The sequence below is a fragment of the Somniosus microcephalus genome, unplaced genomic scaffold (genome assembly GCF_052327205.1).
Source record: "Somniosus microcephalus isolate GS21.2 unplaced genomic scaffold, FLI_Smic_1.0 unresolved_chr8, whole genome shotgun sequence".
In the NCBI taxonomy this organism is placed as follows: Eukaryota; Metazoa; Chordata; class Chondrichthyes; order Squaliformes; family Somniosidae; genus Somniosus; species Somniosus microcephalus.
Window position 1 is genome coordinate 6,472,949 of NW_028225186.1, and position 21,085 is coordinate 6,494,033.

At 47.6% G+C, this 21,085-nt stretch overlaps 3 non-coding genes across 3 annotated transcripts; 2 read left to right on the forward strand and 1 right to left on the reverse strand.

Annotated features, from left to right (window-relative positions):
* The first annotated feature begins 612 nt into the window (after window positions 1-612).
* Window positions 613-694, forward strand: trnas-uga (transfer RNA serine (anticodon UGA)). Its single transcript has one exon. It is a non-coding gene; the product is annotated as a tRNA-Ser (tRNA).
* Window positions 695-10,805: 10,111 nt separating this feature from the next.
* On the reverse strand, window positions 10,806-10,887 carry trnas-uga (transfer RNA serine (anticodon UGA)). Its single transcript has one exon. It is a non-coding gene; the product is annotated as a tRNA-Ser (tRNA).
* Window positions 10,888-13,197: 2,310 nt separating this feature from the next.
* Window positions 13,198-13,291, forward strand: trnar-ucu (transfer RNA arginine (anticodon UCU)). The gene is made up of 2 exons: window positions 13,198-13,234; window positions 13,256-13,291. It is a non-coding gene; the product is annotated as a tRNA-Arg (tRNA).
* Window positions 13,292-21,085: the final 7,794 nt, after the last annotated feature.

Here is a 21,085-nt window from a genome sequence, read left to right on the forward strand (position 1 = left end):
TGAGGGGCCAAGATACAGTGGATAGGAAGGACCTTTTTCCCTTAGCAGAAATGTCAATGATCAGCGGCGTAGATTTAAAGTAACTGGTAAAATGATTAAAGAGGAGTTGACAAGAACCATTTTCACACAGAGAGTGGAGCGGATCTGGAAGTCACTACCGATCACATTAATAGAAAGCACTATGGATATGTACTTGAAGTGCTGTAACCTACAGGGCTACGCACCCAGAGCTGGAATGTGGGATTAGGCAAAACATCTTTTTCGTCCGGCAAAGACACGATGGGACGAATGGCCTCCTTCTCTGGCGTAAATTTCTGTATTTCTATGATCACTGCCCTTAATCTTCAATATTCCAGGGAATACAAGCCTAGTTTATGTGATCTCTGCTCATAGCCTAACCCTTGGTGCCCTGGTAACACACTCGTGAATCTGCACCGCACTCCCTCCAAGGTCAATATATCCTTTCTAAGGTGCAGTGCGCAGAACTGTACACAGTGGCCTAACCAGGCCTCTGTACAGCTGTCACACAACTTCCTTCCATTTATATTGTGCAGGGCAGTTGTCTAATAGTTTGCACAGGTCATTTCACTGTTGAAAGGTTGAATTTGCGCAGCTGAGATGGCCGAGTGGTTAAGGCGTTGGACTTGAAATCCAACGGGTTTTTCCCACGCAGGTTCAAATCCTGCTTGCAGTGATTCTACAGCAAATTCTTTATTTTATTTCATCGGTTCACTGTGGAGATCACTGGCCCCGAAACTGATCAGAACTCCCTCCACTGCACGTTATTACGCTGATTAACCCAAAGCTGTTGTTCCAATTGGAAGCACTAATTTATCATCAATTAGAAATTGTAGATTTGTTTGAAGCTATTTGCAAAGATCAGTGAGAAATTTACACATAAGACAACACGTAAAAATTCCATTTAATAAAGAACCCTGCAATGTTTGGAAGGAAAAGAGTGGAAACGCGGTTTGGTTTTCTAAAGTTGAACATGAATTAAAAAGTGTGTAAAATGACCGCAGCAGGACTCGAACCTTCAATCTTCTGATGGTATCAGAATTTACACTGACGTCAGACACCTTATCCATTAGGCCACGCAGCCACACAAATGTGCACTAAACAAATCCTAATAATGAGTGATTAAACTCCGTCATTGTTTTCATTTCAAGAACAACAGAGAATGCTGGAAACACTCAGCAGGTCAGGCAGCATCGAGTGAGGGCGAAACAGAGTTAAACTTTCAGGTCGAACCCTTCGTCAGAACTGGAAAAGTTTAGGGAAGAGGGATTTTTAAGCAGGGGTGGGTGGAGGCGAGGTAACAACAAAGGGAATGTCTGTGATAGAATGGAAGGCAGGAGAGATTGACTGACAAAAGGTATGATGGTGCAAGGCAATAGGAGAGGTAATAGGACAAGTTAACGAATAACAGATGGCTCAAGATGAGATGTGAATGATTATGGCAGAAACATTAACAACTGTCATGTGAGGAAACATGAGAAACAATTAAGAAAATAAAAGAAATAGAGGGGCCAATTTATAGTCTGAAATTGTTGAACTCGGTGTAAAGTCCAGAAGGCTGTAAAGTGGCGAACAGAAAGATGAGATGCGGTTCCTCGAGCTTACATAGAGCTTCATGAACAGTGTAACAGGCCAAGGAAGGAGAGATCAGAGAGGGAGTGGAGCAGATAATTATAGTGACAGGTGACCGGAAGCTCTGGGTCACACTTGCCGACTGTTCTGCAAAGCGGTCACCCAATCTCCATTTGGTGTCACAATGTAGATTCAGCGAATACAGTATAGTAAATTGTAAGAAGTACATGTAATCGCTGATTCACCTGGAAGGAGTGTTTGGTGCCCTGGGCGATGGGAAGGAAGGAGATAAAAAGGGCAGGTGTTGAATCTGCTGCACTTGCATGGGATGGTGCGGGGCGAAGGAGAAGGGGTGTTGTGGTGATAGAGGAGTGGACCAGGCTGTCATGGAGGGAGCGGTCCCTTCGAAATGCTGAAAGGGAGGAGGGGAAGATGTGTTTGGTGGTGGGATCATGCTGGAGGTGGTGGAAATGGCGCAGGATGATTCGTTGAATGTGGAGGCCGGTAGGGTGAAAGGTGAGGACAAGGGGGGAACCCTATTATGTTTCTGGGAGTGAGCGGAAGGGTGAGAGCTGGCGTGCGGGAAATGGAACAGACTCGGTCGAGTGTCATGTCAACCATGGTAGAGGGTGATCCTCAGTTGAGGAAAATGTAAGACATACCGGAAGCACTGGTATGGAAGGTGGCCTCATCAGAACAGATGCAACAGAGACAGATAAACTGGGAGAATGGAATAGAATGGAATGGATAAATCCCCAGGGACTGATAATCTACATCCTAGTATACTTAAGGAAGTGGCCCTAGAAATAGTAGATGCATTGCTGGTCATCTTCCAAAATTCTATAGACTCTGGAACAGTTCCCATGGATTGGAGGGTAGCTAATGTTACCCCACTATTCAAAAAAGATGGTAGAGAGAAAGCGGGGAATTATAGACCGGTAAGCCTGACATCGGTAGTGGGGGAAATGCTATGTGGATGTGGTGTATTTGGACATTCAAAAGGCTTTTGAGAAGGTCCCACACAAGAGATTAGCGTGTAAAGTTAAGGCACATGGGATTGGGGGCAAGGTACTGATTTGGATAGATAACTGGTTGGTAGACAGGAAGCAAAGAGTTGGAATAAACGGGTCTTTTTCCGAGTGGCAGGCAGTTACTGGTGGGGTACCACAGGGGTCGGTGCTAGGACCCCAGTTATTCACAATAAATATTAATGATCTAGACGAGGGAACTAGATGTAATATCTCCAAGTTTGCAGATGACACAAAGCTGGGTGGGCATGTGTGCTGTGAGGAGGATGCCGAGAAACTCCAGTATGATTTGGGCAGGTTGGGTGATTGGGAAGAAGCATGTCCGATGCAGTATAATGTGGATAAATGCGAGGTTGTCCACTTTGGTGGCATAAACAGGAAGGCAGATTATTATCTGAACGTCAATAGATTGGGAGAAGGGGAAGTGCAACTAGACCTGGGTGTCCTTGTGCACCAGTCGCTGAAGGTAAGCATGCAGGTGCAGCAGGCGTTTAAGAAGGCAAATGGTATGTTGGCCGTCGTAGTGAGAGGGCTCGAGTACAGGAACAAGGATGTCTTGCTGTATTTGTACAGGGCCTTGGTGAGACCACATCTTGAGCATTGTGTGCAGTTTTGGTCAGCTTATCTGAGGAAGGATGTTCTTGCCATGGAGTGAGAGTAGTGAAGATTCACCAGACTGATACCTGGGATGGCAGGAATGACATATGAGGAGAGATTGGGTCGATTGGTCTTATACTCGCTGGAGTTTAGAAGAATGAGAGGTGATCTCATTGATACTTATAAAATACTAACAGGACGAGACAGACTAGATGCAGTAAGGATGTTCCCAATGGCCAGGGATTCCAGAACCAGGGGTCACAGCCTAAGGATAAGGGGTAAGCCATTTAGGACAGATATTTACGACAATCCCACTGACTCTCACAGCTACCTGGACTACACTTCCTCCCACCCCGCTTCCTGTAAGGACTCTATTCAATTCTCCCAGTTTCTCCACCTCCGCCGTATCTGCTCCGACGATGCCACCTTCCTCACCTGTGCTTCAGACATGTCTTCCTTTTTCCGCAACCGAGGATTCCCCTCTACCGTGGTTGACACTGCCCTCGACCGTGTCAGTTCTATCTCCCGCACCTCTGCCCTCACCACTGCCCCTCCCTCCTGGAACCACGATAGGGTTCCCCTTGTCCTCACCTTTCACCCCACCAGCCTCCACATTCAACGGAGCATCCTCCGGCATTTCCGCTACCTCCAAAGTGATCCCACCACCAAACGTATCTTCCCCTCCCCTCCCCTTTCAGCATTCTGCAGGGACCGCTCTCTCCGAGACACCCTAGTCCACTCCTCTATCACCCCAAACAGCCCTTCCCCTTCGCCTGGCACCTTCCCGTGCAAGCGGAGGAGATGTAACACCTGCCCCTATACCTCCCCCCCTCCCCACTGTCCAGGGCCCCAAACACCCCTTCCAGGTGAAACAGCGATTTACTTGTACTTCTCGCAATCTAGTATACTGTATTCGCTGCTCACGATGCGGTCTCCTCTACATTGGGGAGACCAAACGCAGATTGGGTGACCGCTTTGCAGAACACGTCCGTTCAGTCCGTAAGGGTGACCCCGAGCTTCCGGTCACCTGTCATTTCAATTCACCGATCCATTCCCACTCGGACCTCACCGTCCTTGGCCTCTTGTACTGTTCCACGGAAGCTCAACGTAAACTCGAGGAACAGCACCTCATCTTCCGATTAGGCACTCTGCAGCCTTCCGGTCTCAATATCGAGTTCAACAATTTCAGATCATAACCTCAGTCCCTATTTCATTTTCACTTATATTTTTCCACTCCTTTCCTTTCCCCCCCCCCTTTCCCTTTGTTTATCTCTCACACCTGGCAGCTATCTTTTGCCCTGCCAGTACACTTTACACCTAATCACAGCCTATTACCATCTCGTCTAGCTTCTAATCTCTTTTACTTCTTTTGGTTCTTTTATTCTTTTGTCCGATCGCAGCCCTGCCTTCGATCTAGTTCCTTTTCTCTCCAGTTTTGAAGAAGGGTCAAACCCGAAACGTCAACTCAAATTTCTCTCCACGGGTGTTGCCTGACTTGCTGAGTTTTTCCAGCATTTTCTGTTGTTATTGAGGAGGAATTACTTCATCCAGAGAGTGGTGAACCTGTGGAATTCTCTACCACAGAAGTCAGTGGAGGCCAATTCATTAAATATATTCAAGAAGGATAAGATATATTTCTTAAGGCTAAAGGGATCAAGGGATATGGGGAGAAGGCAGGGACAGGGTACTGAATTTGGATGATCAGCCATGATCTCATTGAATGGTGGAGCAGGCTCGAGGGGCTGAATGGCCTACTCCTGCTCCTATCTTCTATGTCTCTATGTTTCTATGAGCCCTTACAGCAAGCGTGGTGGGAGGAAGTGTGGTCCAGGTAGCTGTGGGAGTCAGTGGGCTTATAGTGGATGTTGGTCGATAGCCTATCCCCAGAAATGGAGACAGAGAAGTCGAGGAAGGGAAGGGAAGAGTCGGAGATGGACCATGTGAAGGTGAGGGAAGGGTGGAAATTGGAGGCAAAGTGAAAGAAATTATCTAGTTCAGGGCGAGAGCAGGAAACGGCACCAATACAATCAACGATGTACCGGAAAAAGAGGTGAGGAAGGGGACCTGAGTAGGACTTGAACAAAGAATGTTCCACATAACCCACAAAAAGGCAGGCATAGCTAGGGCCCATGCAGGTACCTATAGCAACACCTTTAATTTGGAGGAAGTGAGTGGAATCAAAGGAGAAGTTGTACAATGAGAGAACAAGTGCAGCCAGGTGGACAAAGGCGGTGGTGGATGGGGACTGGTGGGGCCTCTGTTCAAGGAAGAAGTGGAGCCGCTTAAGGCCGTCCTGGTGGTGGATGGAGGTGTAGAGGGAATGGACATCCAGGGTGGAAAGGAGACGTTTGGGGCCAGGAAACTGGAAACTGTTAAAATACGGAGGGTATTGGAAGAGTCGCGCATGTAGGTGGAAAGGGACTGGACAAGTCGAGAAAAAATAGAGTGAAGATCGGAAGAAATCAGTTCTGTGGAGCATGAACAGGCTGCAACAATTGGTCAACCAGGGCAGTCCTGTTTGTGGATCTTGGGAAGGATGTAGAAGTGGGCAATGCAGTGTTGAGGATCTGAGAGATTGGCGGCCATGGGGGGAAGATCTCCAGAGGAGATGAGGTCAGTGACAGTCTTGGAGACAATTGCTTGATGTTCAGTAGTGGGGTCATGGTCCAGGGGGAGGTAGGAGGAGCTGGCAGAGAGTTGCCGTTCAGCCTCCGGATGGTAGAGGTCGGTTCTCCAAACAACAACAGCACCATCTTTGTCAGCAGGTTTAATAACAATGTCAGGGTTGGATCGGAGAGAACGGAGTGCTGCAAGTTCAGAGGGAGATAGGTTGGAGAGGGTGAGGGGAGCAGGGAACTGGAGATGGCCGATGTCATTTCAGTCTCATTCTTTGCACTCCAAACCAACAGAAAGAGTAGACAATGGTAATGCAGTAGGTGTAATTTATCTGGATTTTCAGAAGGCCTTCGATAATGTACCCCATAATAGACTGATGAACAAGGTCATAGAATCCGGAGTCAGGCGAGAAGTAGTGGAATGGATTGCTGGCTGGCTTAAGGAGAGAAGGCAGATAGTCCGACTGCCGGGTAGTTTATTCACAGTGGCAGAAGGTGGGTAGTGGTGTTCCACAAGTATCTGAGCTGGAGCCGCTGCTGTTCCCAATTTATCTTAACGATTTAGACTTAGTGATCAGAAACACAATTTATAAATTTGCAGATGACACCAAATTGGGGGGGATAGTCAATACTGAGGAGGACTGCAACAAGTTACAGGAGGACATTAATAAACTTGCAGAATGGGCATAGAATTGGCAAATGAATTTGAACACAGATAAGTGTGAAGTATTTCATTATGTTAGGAGAATAGGGAGGTCACTTATTTCTTGGCGGGTGCAAGTCTAGGTGGGGTAGAGGAACAAAGGGATCTCGGAGTACAAATGCACAAATCACTGAAAGTTGTTACACAGGTTAACAAGGCCATATATAAAGCAAACCAAGCACTACGGTTTATTTCTAGAGGGATAGAATTGAAAAGTAGGGAAATTATGCTAAACCAGTACCAAACCTTGGTTAGACCAAGGGTACAGTGAAGATTTACAAGGAAGATACCAGAAATGTGAGGCTTTACATTTCAGGAAAGGATTAACAGGCTGGGTCCCTTTTCATTTGAAAAAAGAAGGCTGAGAAGTGAGCTAATAGAGATCTTTAAAATTATTAAAGGTTTTTACAGAGTGACTATAGAGAGAATGTTTCCACTTGTGGAGAAGAGCATAACTAGAGGCCATCAATATAAGGTAGTCAGCAAGAAATCCAATCGGGAATTCAGCAGAAACTTCTTTACCCAGAGAGTGGTGAGAATGTGGAGCTCGCTACCACAGGGAGTGGTTGAAGCGAATAGTTTAGATGCATTTAAGGGGAGGCTAGGTTAGAACATGAGGGAAAAGTGAACAGAGGGTTATGCTGATAGATTTAGATGAGGAAAGACGGGAGGAGGATCGAGTGGAACATAAACGGTGGCATGGACTGGTTGGACCGAACGGTCTGTTTCTGGCGGTATGTTAATAATGAGTGATTAAACCCCGGGATTGTATTTATTTCAGTTCTATTCTTTGCACTCCAAACCAATCAGCGGCTGTGAACCGTTCACTGATTGAAATACGAGAAGTCCTGATGGATCTGGAATTGTTCATTTAATGTTGGAAACCTCCGCAGGTCATAACTCAGGATTTCCAGCTTTCCTTCAAAGTATTGCAGGTCCCGTGTGAGTTTCCATCCAAACTTTTCAACAAATAACAAATGCAAGAAACTACCCTCTCGACAAAAATCAAATGGCCCGTACGGGGATCAAACCCGCGACCTTGGCACCACGCTCTAACCAATTAAGCTAACCAGCTGTCGGGTTTGGTTCATGTGTATAAGCTTATATTTTCGAGACTCTAGCTGACGATTTCCTGCATTAATCTTTCAGCATACAACCTGCAGTTGTCAATCATACACTATCCTATCGGCAAATACTGTACATATGTCACTCTGTGCCACACATGACAACAGCCAACACAAGTGCCAGGCAATGGCCAGCTCCAACAAGCAAAAGTCTAACCACCGCCCCTTCACATTCAACAGCATGACCGTCACCGAATCCGCCACCACCATTACCAACAACAACTTGCATTTATATAGCACCATTAACGTAGTAAAACGTCCCAAGGCGCTGCACAGGTGTATTTTCAGACAAAACATTTGACACCAATCCACATAAGGAGAAATTAGGGCAGGTGACCAAAAGCTTGGTCAAAGAGATAGGTTATAAGGAGCATCTTAAAGGAGGAAAGAGAGGTGAACAGGTTTAGGCAGGGAATTCCAAAGCTTAGGGCAACAGGAAGGTTGAGCGATTATAATCAGGGATGCTCAGGAGAGCAGGATTAGAGGAGCGCAGATATTTCAGGGAGTTGTGGGGCTAAAGGACATTACAGAGATAGGGAGGGGCGAGGCCGTGGAGGGAAATGAAAAGCAAAATATTATTAAAATGGAGAGAGACTACAGAATGCTGCGGTTAAGAGGGATCTGGGTGTCCTCGTACATGAAACACAAACAGTTAGCATGCAGTAATTAAGTAGGCTAATGGAAGGTTGGCCTTTATTGCAAGGGGCATGGAGTATAAAAGTAGGGAAGTCTTGCTACAACTGTACAGGTGAGGCCACGCCTAGAGTACTGCATACATTTTTGTTCTCCTTATTTAAGGAGGGATATACTTGCATTGGAGACAGTTCAGAGAAGGTTCTCTAGGTTGATTCCTGGGATGAAGGGATTGTCTTAGAGGAAAGGTTGAGCAGGTTGGGCCTATACTCATTGGGGCTTAGAAGAATGAGAGGTGATCTTATTGAAACATATCAGATTCTGAGGGGGCTTGACAGGGTAGATGCTGAGAGGCGGTTTTCCCTCATGGGGGAATCTAGAATCAGTTGGCATAGTTTCAGAATAAGGATTTGTCCATTAAAGACGCAGATGAGGAGGAATTTCTTCTCTCAGAGGGTTGTGAATCTTTGGAATTATCTACCCCAGAGAGCTGTGGAGCCTGAATCATTGATTATATTCAAGGCTGAGATAGACAGATTGTTGAACTATCGGAGAGTCAAGGGTTAAGGGGGAACAGGCAGAAAAGTGGAGTTGAGGCCAAGATCAGATCAGCCATGACCTTATTGAATGGTGGAGCAGGCTCGAGGGGCCAAATGGCCAACTCCTGCTCCTATTTCTTATGTTCTTATAAGGGCAGCAGGTGTATGGGAACACCATCAACTCCAAGTTCCCCTCCAAGTTACACACCATCCCGACATGAAAATATATCACCATAACTTCATCGTCACTAGGTCAAAATCCTAGAATTCCCTCCCCAACAGTACTATTGGAGTACCTTCACCACATTGACTGCAGTGGGTCAAGAGGGCTTCACACTACCACCTTCTCAAGGGCAATTAGGGATGGACAATTAATGCTGGCCTTGCCAGCGATGCCCAAGTCCTAGAAACAAATTACATTAAATTAAAATAGTCACGACTGGATGTGGCAGGATTGCAGAGCTTTGATCTGATCCGTTGGTTGTTGGATCGCTTCGCTCTGTCTACACATGCTGTTTCCATAGCTTAGCATGTGTGTAGTCCTGTGTTGTCGCTGCATCAGGTTGGCACCTCATTTTAGGTATGCCTGGTGCTGCTCCTGAAATGCTCTTCTACACTCCTCATTGAACCAGGGTTGGTCCCCTGTCTTGATGCTAATGGTAGGGTGAGGGATCTGCCAGTTCATAAGGATACAGATTGTGGTGGAATACAATTCCAAAACTGAGGCCCCCTCTGCTCTCTCGGGTGGACATAAAAAATCCCATGGCACTATTGGAAGAAGAGCAGGGGGTGGTGAGGTTTACCCCGGTGTCCTTTAGCCAATATTTATCCGCAAATCACCATCACTAAAACAGGTTATCCTCGATTATCACATTGTGGGAGCTTGCTGTGCACAAATTGGCTGCTGCTGTTTTTCCTACATTACAACAGCGACTACAACTTCATTGCCTGTAAAGCGCTTTGAGACGTCCTCAGGTGAAAGGCGCTGCAGAAATCGGAGTCTTTCTTTTACAGCCTTCGAAGTCACAGAATCACAGAAACCCCACAGTGCAGATAGAGGCAATTTCGGCCCATCGAGCCTGCACCGACACATATCCCACCCGATCCCCGTAACCCCTACACCAACACACATCCCACCCTATCCCCGTAACCCCACGTATTTAATCCCCCTAACACTAAGGGTCAATTTATCATAGCCAATCAACCTAACCCGCACATCTTTGGACTGTGGGAGGAAACCGGAGCACTGACAACTGACAAAAACCAAAAATCAACATAAATTGAATTTAACAGCAAAAAGATTTAAGGCAGACCGGTTAGCTCAGTAGGTTAGAGCGTGGTGCTAATAACGCCCAGGTCGTGGGTTTGATCCCCGGATGGGCCATTTACTTTTTGATGGTGTGGGTAGTTTCTTAATATTACTATTTGCTGAAAAGATTGGAGCTGTAATACTTTGAAGCAAAGCTACAAAACCTTAGTTCTGCCGAGAGCTCAAGGAACTGGAAGGTTGACCCTGTGTCTATCTGTCCACAGATGGCGCTGATCTACAAATTGCTCCTACTGGTCGCGTGGCCTAATGGATAAGGCGTTCTGACTTCGGTATTAATCCTGAGGGTATCAGAAAGTTACAGGTTCGAGTCCTGCCACGGTCTTTTTACACACTTTTTAATTCGTGTTCAGTTTTATAAAACCAAACCGTGTTCCCACTTAGTAGCTGAAGGTGATTCCCTACCAAACACTGCAGGGCTCTTTATTAATTAATATTTTTGATGCTCCTTTGTGTTTGTATTGCTTACTAGTTCCCAACAAATCCACAATATCTAATTGATGCTGATAAATTATTAGTGTTCCAATTGGAACAACAGCTTTGGGTTAATCAGTGTAATAAAGTGCAGTGGAGGGAATTCTGATCAATTTCGGGGCCAGTGATCGCCACAGGGAGCCGATGAAATAAAATAAAGAATTTGCATCAAAGTCGCTGCGAGCAGGGTTCGAACCTGCGCGGGGAAACCCCATTGGATTTCAAGTCCAACGCCTTAACCACTCGGCCATCGCAACTGCACATTAACACCGAGAAAATAATTCCTACGGTGAGAACTAGCTCAGAGAAGACAGGTCACAAATACTCACCGATAAATCCAGCAGGGAATTCAGGATTAACATCTTTGGCCAAAGAGCGCTGAGAATGCAGTAGTTGAGGGGAATACTACAGATGCATTTAAGAGGAAGGGAGAAAGGAATAGAAGGATATGCTGATAGGATTTTTTAAATTCGTTTATGGGATGTGGGTGCGCTGGCAAGGCCAGCATTAAATGCCCATCCCTAATTGCCCCTTGAGAAGGTGGTGGTGAGCCGCCTTCTTGAACCGCTGCAGTCCGTGTGGTGAAGGTACTCCCACAGTGCTGTTAGGGAGGTAGTTCCAGGATTTTGACCCAGCGACGATGAAGGATCGGCAATATACTTCTAAGTCAGAATGGCGTGTGACTTGGAGGGGAACTTGGAGGTGGTGGTGTTCCCATGCGCCTGCTGCGCTTGTCCTTCTAGGTGGAAGAGGTTGTGTGTTTGGCAGGTGCTGCTGAAGAAGCCTTGGTGAGTTGCTGCAGTGCATCTTGTAGATGGTACGCACTGCAGCCACGGTGCGCCGGTGGTGGAGGGAGTGAATGTTTAAGGTGGTGGATGGGGTGCCAATCAAGCGGGCTGCTTTGTCCTGGATGGTGTCGAACTTCTTGAGTGTTGTTGGAGCTGCACTCATCCAGGCAAGTGGAGAGTATTCCATCACACTCCTTACTTGTGCCTTGTAGATGGTAGAAAGGCTTTGGGGAGTCAGGAGGTGAGACACCCGACGCAGAATGCCTAGCCTCTGACCTTCTCTTGTTGTCACAGTATTTATGTTCAAAGGTAACCCCCAGGATGTTGGTGGTCAGCTCCTTTGTTCATGTTGGACCAAGGTTTTAATGAAGTCGGGAGCCGAGTGCTCTTGGCAGAACCCAGACTGGGCATCAATGAGCAGGTTATTGGTCAGTTCGTGCCACTTTACAGCACTGTGGATGACACCTTCCATCACTTTGCTGATGATTGAGAGTAGAGAGTAGACTGATGGGGCGGTAATTGGCTGGATTGGATTTGTCCTGCTTTTTGTGGACAGGACATACCTGGGCAGTCGTCCACATTGTTGGATAGATGCCAGTGGTGTAGCTGTACTAAACCAGCTTGGCTGGAGCACAAGTCTTCAGAATGATAGCCGGGGTGTTGTCAGGGCCCAGAGCCATTGCTGTATCCAGTGTGCTCAGCCTTTTCTTGATATCACGTGGAGTGAATCGAATTGGCTGAAGGCTGGCTTCTGTGATGGTGGGGACCTCAGGAGGAGGCTGATATGGATCAGGCCAGGTTGTCCGTATAGTTTCATTTTTATTATTTTGTTTCGCAGCGGTTTGTTACAACTAAGTGGCTTACTAGGCAATTTCAGAGGGCAGTTAAGAGTCAACCACATTGCAATGGGACTGGAGTCACACAAAGGCCAGACCAGGTAAGGACGGCAGATTTCTTTCCCTGAAAGACATTAGTGAACCAGATGGGTTTTTACGACAATCCGATAGTTTCATGGTTACCATTACTGATTCTAGTTTATTTGGGGGGTGAGGAGAAATAGAGAAGGAGGAGGCTCGTGTGGAGACCAGTTCGTGCAAATGGACTGTTTCTGTGGGGCAGACTCTATAATATTATGTAACACCCGTTTTAATCAGACACAGAATGATCCGGGACTGACAGCACATCCCTTTTAAACAGACACAGCATGACCAGGGACTTACAGCACATCCCTTTTAAACAGACACAGAATGATCCGGGACTGACAGCACATCCCTTTTAAACAGACACAGAATGATCCGGGACTGACAGCACATCCCTTTTAAACAGACACAGAATGACCCGGGACTGACAGCACATCCCTTTTAAACAGACACAGAGTGATCCTGGACTGACAGTCCATCCCTTTTAAACAGACACAGAATAATCCGGGACTGACAGCACATCCCTTTTAAACAGACACAGAATAATCCGGGCCTGAAAGCATGTCCCTTTTAAACAGACACAGAATGATCCGGGACTGACAGCACATCCCTTTTAAACAGACACAGAGTAATCCGGGACTGACAGCATGTCCCTTTTAAACAGACACAGAATAAACCGGGACTGACAGCATGTCCCTTTTAAACAGACACAGAATGATCCGGGACTGAAAGTAGACCCCTTTTAAACAGTCATGGAATGCTGCCTGACCTGCAGAGTGTTTCCAGCATTCCATCTGTTTATATTTCAGATTTCCAGCATCAGCACTATTTTGCTTTTGTAACAGAGTATTACGTAATTGGCTCTGTGGCGCAATGGATAGCGCATTGGACTTCTAACTTGTGTAACAGATTAAGGTATTCAAAGGTTGTGGGTTCGAGTCCCACCAGAGTCGGATTTTGGGTCAGGGTTCGGTGGTTCCTCCACTGAAGGTACATTTTGCAGTAAATCGGTAATTCAGAGAAGGGAAACTACCGCCCGACACTTTCCCTCTGAGTACTCTGAACCCCTGAGTCAGTTACACAGAAGCAGGAGGAGGCCATTCAGTCCCATGGCCGTTTTACATAGGAACAGGAGGAGACCATTCAGTCCCATGACCCTTTTACACAGTAACAGGAGGAGGCCATTCAGCCCCTTTAGCCTGTTATAGAGGAAAAGTAGGAGGCCATTCAGCCCCTCGAGCATGTTACACAGGGACAAGAGGAGGCCTTTAACGCCTCGAGCCTGTCGCATTGGACAGGAGGAAGCCGTTCAGCGATACAAGATCTGTACAAGAACAGTAGAACCCCATTCAGCCCCTCGAACCTGTTACAAAGGATGAAGAGGAGGCAAATCAGACCCATGATCCAGTTATAAAGGAACAGGAGGAGGCAATTCAGACCCACGAGTCTGTTTCACAGGAACAGCAGGAGGCCATTCAGCCCCTCAAACCTGCCACACATGAACAGGAGGAGGACATTCAGTCCCTCAAGTCTGCTACACTGGAACAGGAGGAGGCAATTCAGACACACGAGTCTGTTATACGGGAACAGGAGGAGGCCATTCAGCCCCTCAATCCTGTTATACATGAACAGGAGGAGGCCATTCAGCCCCTCGAGCCTGTTATACATGCACAGGAGGGTGCCATTCAGCCCCTCGAGCCTGTTACACAGTAACAGGAGGAGGCCATTCAGCCCCTCAAGCCTGTTACATAGGAACAAGAGGAGACAATTCAGACACACGAGCCTGTTATACAGGAACAGGGGGAGGCTATTCAGCCTGTCGAGTATGTTGCACAGGAAAAGGAGGAAGCCATTCAGCCCCTCAAGCCTGTTAGACAGGAACAGGAGGAGGCCATTCAGCCCCTCGAGCCGGTTACACAGGAATAGGAGGATGCCATTCCGCCCTTCAAGCCCGTTATACATGAACAGGAGGAGGCCATTCAGCCCCTCGAGCCTCTTATACATGCACAGGAGGAAGCCATTCAGCCCCTTGAGCCTGTTACACAGGAACAGGAGCAGGCCATTCAGCCCCTTGAGTCTGTTATACAGGAACAGGAGGAGGCCATTCAGCCCTTCGAGTCTGTTATAAAGGAACAGGAGGAGGCCAATCAGCTCCTCGGGTAGGTTACACATAAACAGGAAGAGGCCATTCAGCCTATCGAGCATATCATACAGGAACAGGAGGAGACCATTCAGCCCTTCGAGCCTGTTATGCAGGAACAGGAGGAGGCTATTAAGCCTTTTATGCAGGAAAAGGAGGAAGCCAATCAGCCCCTCTAGCCTGTTACACAGGAACATCATGGGCAAGGAAACCTCCTGCTGATTACCACCTACCACCCTCCCTCAGCTGATGAATCAGTGCTCCTCCATGTTGAACACCACCTGGAAGAAGCACTGAATGCAGCAAGGGCACAGAATGTACTCTGGGTGGGGACCTCAATGCCCATCACCAAGAGTGGCTCGGTAGCAGCACTGCTGACCAAGTTGTTCGAGTCCTGAAGGACATGGCTGCCAGTCTGGGCCTGCGGCAGGTGGTAAGGGAACCAACACGAGGGGAAAACCTATTTGACCTCCCCCTGACCAATCTACCTGTCACAGATGCAAAACAGTTCAAAAAGTATTCATTGGCTGTAAAGCACTTTGGGATGTCCTGAGGTCGTGAAAGGCCTGCAGAAATGCAAGTCTTTCTTTGACAGCCTTCAAAGACAGTGACTTAGCGGGCAAAGACCAGAAACAGGGATGGTACTATAGATAAGCCTTACAGATGGGCCGGTTAGCTCAGTTGGTTACAGCGTGGTGTTAAGTAACGCCAAGGTTGTGGGTTCGATCCCCGTGCGGGTCATTTATTTCTTGAGGGAAGGTTAGTTTCTTAATTTTGTGAGCAGTTTAAAAGTTTTAAAAGTTTGGAAGGAAAGTCACACGGGACCAACAAAGCTGCAAAATCTTAGTTCTACCGAGAGTTCATGGACCTGAAAGGTTAACCCTGTGTTTTTCTGTCCACAGGTGTTCCCTGACCTGTGGAGCGTTTCCAACATTTAATGAACAATTTCAGATCCAGCATCTGCTGCATTTCGCTTTATATTTTACCGCAGTGTCCTCGCTTCTATTAACAAAAGTCAAAATTAAATTGTAGCTAACGGAAAATGGGCTTTGCTGTCCCTGTGAGCATTGGTGGTTCAGGTGTAGAATTCTCACCTTCCATGTGGGCGATCCAGGGTTCGATTCCCAGCCAATGTACGTTAACATTTTTAACAATTTATTTCAGAGCAAACACATCACATGAAAAATTAATAATAAATTAGCTGTTCCTGTGTAACTGGATCAAGGGAATTAATGGCCTCCACCTGTACTGTGTAACAGGCTTGAGGGGCTGAATTTCCTCCTGTTCCATTGTAACAGGCTCGAGGGGCTGAATGGCCTCCTGTTCCAGTGTAACAGGCTTGAGAGGCTGAATGGCCTCCTCCTGATCCTGTGCAACATGCGCGAGGGGATGAATGGCCTCCTCCTGTTCCTGTGCAACAGACTCGAGGGGCTGAATGGCCTCCTCCTGTGTAACAGGCTCGAGGGGCTGAATGGCCTCCTGTTCCAATGTAAAGGGCTCGAGGGACTGAATGGCCTCCTCCTGTTCCTGTTTGACAGGCTCAAGGGGCTGAATGGCCTCCTCCTGTTCCTGTTTGACAGGCTCGAGGGGCTGAATGGCCTCCTCCTGTTCCTGTTCGACAGGCTCGAGGGGCTGAATGGCCTCCTCCTGTTCTGATTTGACAGGCTCGAGGGGCTGAATGGCCGACTCCAGTTCCGGTTTGACAGTCTCGAGCGGCTGAATGGCCTCCTCCTGTTCCTGTTTGACAGGCTCGAGGGGCTGAATGGCCTCCTCCTGTTCCGGTTTGACAGGCTCGAGCGGCTGAATGGCCTCCTCCTGTTGCTGTTTGACAGGCTCAAGGGGCTGAATGGCCTCCTGTTCCAGTGTAACAGGCTTGAGGGGCTGAATGGCCTCCTCCTGTTCCTGTGCAACATGCTCGAGGGGCTGAATGGCCTCCTCCTGTTCCTGTGTAACAGGCTCGAGGGGCTGAATGGCCTCCTCCTGTGTAACAGGTGCGAGGGGCTGAATGGCCTCCTGTTCCATTGTAACGGGCTCAAGGGGCTGAATGGCCTCCTCCTGTTCATGTTTGACAGGCTCGAGGGGCTGAATGGCCTCCTCCTGTTCCTGTTTGACAGGCTCGAGGGGCTGAATGGCCTTCTCCTGTTCCTGTTCGACAGGCTCGAGGGGCTGAATGGCCTCCTCCTGTTCCAGTTTGACAGGCTCGAGGGACTGAATGGCCTCCTCCTGTTCCGGTTTGACAGGCTCAAGGGGCTGAATGGCCTCCCCCTGTTCCTGTTTGACAGGCTCAAGGGGCTGAATGGCCTCCTCCTGTTCCTGTGTAACAGGCTCGAGGGACTGAATGGCCTCCTCCTGTTCCTGTTCGACAGGCTCAAGGGGCTGAATCGTCTCCTCCTGTCCCGGTTTGACAGGCTCGAGGGGCTGAATGGCCTCCTCCTGTTCCTGTGTAACAGGCTCGAGGGACTGAATGGCCTCCTCCTGTTCCTGTTCGACAGGTTCAAGGGGCTGAATGGTCTCCTCCTGTCCCGGTTTGACAGGCTCGAGGGACTGAATGGCCTCCTCCTGTTCCGGTTTGACAGGCTCAAGGGGCTGAATGGACTCCTCCTGTTCCGGTTTGACAGGCTCGAGGGGCTGAATGGGCTCCGCCAGTTCTGGTTTGACAGGCTCGAGGGGCTGAATGGCCTCCTTTTGTTCCTATTGAACCATGTTTCAGGAACTGATGTGGCTGATGTTCCGATTGTGCCCTCTGCTGTCCCGGCGCAGAAAGAAACACAGTGCCAGTGCATATAACCCCAAGTCCTTGTACTTTCTTTCTTTCTTTGAATCTTTCTTTCATTTCTTGCTTTTCTGTGCCATATGCTCCTTAATCTATTGTTGCTTAGTGATAGATGTGTTCATATTTGCCGGTTTCAACGTGTTCATTGCTTCTGCTGATTTGAATTGTGTCGAAAAAGTGAACTGAATTTCTTCACCTGTATGAAGCATCATTGGGTTCGAAGCTGTTTTGGTTTCAATCAAACAAACGCACAGATTTCTCGAACTCGCTGAGCCTTTCCTGGCCAGTATTTGTTTCTTGCATCCTTGCATTTGGAAAGGCCCAGGCTTCATCCCCGGCCTGTGCTGAGGGAGCTGACCTGAGCCTGGGCAGCGTTTACAATTGGTGTCTGTGGCCCTGTGTTAGTGAGAGGGTGAATGAGCCTGGCTTCTTGTCCACTCGCCCTGCTGGCTGTGGGCAATGGCTGAGCAGAGGACCAGTTGTGATGGGTGTCAGCAGGAGGGGAGAGGTGGAGAAGGGAAGTTGTAAAGATAAATGAAGGGGCTCCCAGCTGTGACAGCTGCTGCTGCCCACAGTAGGCAGTTTGGACAGTGGGTTACCACAGCCCATGACACACACGAGCCAATCCAGCCTCCTCGTGGACTGCCTTCACTTACACTTCTCCTTTTTAAGATGAAACTGTCATTTCATTAATGTGACGTCTAAACCACATCCCCTCTGATTGTCATTTCAAAACCATTGCACTTACAGTCTCAGCTCATCATCGGCAAACCCCAGCTGCAAATACGTGAGATTTACAATCTCTTAATGATCAATGATCTTTCACAGGAACGTGTCAAATCAGTGCTATGTTGTTCAAGTCAACACAGGATGTCAAGGTCTTAGAGAGGGTGCAGAGGAGATTTACCAGAATGGTACCAGGGATGAGGGAATTCAATTATGTGGAGAGACTGGAGAAGCTGGGATTGTTCTCCTTAGAGCAGAGAGGGTTAAGAGGAGATTTGATTGAGATTTTCAAACTTATCAATAGTTTTGATAGCGTAAATAAGAAGAAAATGTGTCCACTGGCAGAAGGTTCGGAAACCAGAGGACACAGATTTATGGTGATTGGCAAAAGAACCGGAGGTGACATGAGGAAACATTTTTTTTAAGCAGCAAGTTGTTGTGATCTGGAATGCGCTGCCTGAAAGGGCGGTGGAAGCAGATTCAATAGTAACTTTCAAAAGGAAGTTGAATAAATACTTGAAGGAAAAACATTACAGGGCTATGGGGAAAGGGCAGGTGAATGAAATTAATTGCAGAGCTCTTTCAAAGTGCCGGCGCAGGGCTATGGGGAGAGAGTGGGGCACTGGGATTTTTTGGGATTGATACAGGTCTATGGGGTGAGAGCGGGGCAGTGGGATTAGTTTGTGATTGATACAGGGCTATGGGGTGTGAGCGGGGCAGTGGGATTAGTTTGGGATTGATTCAGGGCTATGGGGTGAGAGCGGACCAGTGGGATTAGTTTGTGATTGATACATGTCTATGGGGTGTGAGCGGGGCAGTGGGATTAGTTTGGGATTGATTCAGGGCTATGGGGAGAGAGCGGGGCAGTGGGATTAGTTTGTGATTGATACAGGTCTATAGGGAGATAGCGGGTCAGTGGGATTAGTTTGGGATTGTTACAGGGCTTTGGGGAGAGAGCGGGGCAGTGGGATTATTTTGGGATTGATACAAGCCTATGGGGTGTGAGCGGGGCAGTGGGATTAGTTTGGGGATTGATACAGGGCTGTGGGGAGATAGCGGGTCAGTGGGATTAGTTTGGGATTGTTACAGGGCTTTGGGGAGAGAGCGGGGCAGTGGGATTAGTTTGGGATTGATACAGGCCTATGGGGTGTGAGCGGGGCAGTGGGATTAGTTTGGGGATTGATACAGGGCTATGGGGAGATAACGGGTCAGTGGGATTAGTTTGGGATGGTTACAGGGCTTTGGGGAGCGAGTGGGGCAGTGGGATTAGTTTGCGATTGATACAGGTCTATGGGGAGATAGTGGGTCAGTGGGTTTAGTTTAGTATTGCTGTGGCAAAGACACAGAATTAACACAGTGGGCCGAATGGTCCCCACTGCTCTGTAAATATCTATTGTTGGAGACTCCTCGGCAGCTTTTAACAAACCATTTGGTGTACATTTCCTCTCCATATTCTTCTCTAAATGTTCACTGACGTTTCCTTGACAGCTACCCAGGCTCCCTGTTTTTCGTGTTCGCAGCAAATGTCGATACTTCTGCCTCCTGTACCCAAGTCCAGATTGTTGAAATAGCAAGAAGGGCAACAGTCGCAGCAGTGATGCAGGGGGGCCAACTCTTTACATCGTCCAGTCAAAAAAACACCCAATAACTACCGCACTCTGCTTCTGTCTTTTAACCAGCTTCCTGGTTTCTAGAACAGTTTCTAGTTGAGTATTAATTTTATCCCATATAAGGACATAGAAACATAGAAACATAGAAGATAGGAGCAGGAGTAGGCCATTCGGCCCCTCGAGCCTGCTCCGCCATTCAATGCGATCATGGATGATCATCCAAATTCAGTACCCGGCCCCTGCTTTCTCCCCATACTCCTTGGTCCCTTTAGCCTTAAGAAATATATCCAACTTCTTCTTGAATATATTTAATGAACTGGCCTCTACTGCCTTCTGTGGTAGAGAATTCCATAGGTTCACCACTCTCTGGGTGAAGAAATTCCTCCTCATCTCAGTCCTAAATGGCTTACCCCTTATCCTTAGACAGTTACCCCTGGTTCTGGACTCCCCGGCCATCGAGAACATCCTTCCTGTATCTAGTCTGTCTAGTCCTGTTAGAATTTTATAAGTTTCAATGAGATCCCCTCTCATTCTTCTAAACTCCAGCGAGTGTAAGCCCAATCGACCCAATCTCTCCTCATACGTCATTCCTGCCATCCCAGGTATCAGCCTGGTGAATCTTCGCTGAACTCCTTCCATGGCAAGCACATCCTTCCTCAGATAAGGCGACCAAAACTGCACACAGTACTCACGATGTGGTCTCACCAAGGCCCTGTACAACTGCAGCAAGACATCCTTGTTCCTGTACTCAAACCCTCTCGCTAAGAAGGCCAACATACCATTTGCCTTCTTAACTGCCTGCTGCACCTGCATGCTTACCTTCAGCGACTGCTGTACAAGGACACCCAGGTCTCGTTGCACTTCCCCTTCTCCCAATCTATTGCTATTCAGATAATAATCTGCCTTCCTGTTTTTGACACCAAAGTGGATAACCTCGCATTTATCCACGTTATATTGCATCTGCCATGCTTTTGCTCAATCACCCAACCTGTCCAAATTATACTGGAGTTTCTCGGCATCCTCCTCACAGCACACACGCCCACCCAGCTTTGTGTCATCTGCAAACTTGGAGATATTACATCTAGTTCCCTTGTCTAGATCATTATTATATATTGTGAATAGCTGGGGTCCAAGGACCGATCCCTGCGGTGCCCCACTAGTTACTGCCTGCCGCTCGGAAAAAGACCCATTTATTCCAACTCTTTGTCAACTGTCTGCCAACCAGTTCTCTATCCAAGTCAATACCTTGCCCCCAATCCCATGTGCCTTAACTTTAAACGCTTATCTCTTATGCAGGACCTTATCGAAAGCCTTTTGAAAGTCCAAATACACCACATCCACTGGTTCTCCATTGTCTATTTTACCAGTTACATCCTCAAAAAATTCCAGTAGATTAGTCAAGCACGATTTACCTTTTGTAAATCCATGTTGACTTTGTCTGATCCTGTCACTGTTTTCCAAGTGCTCTGCTATTACATCTTTTATAATGGACTCTAGC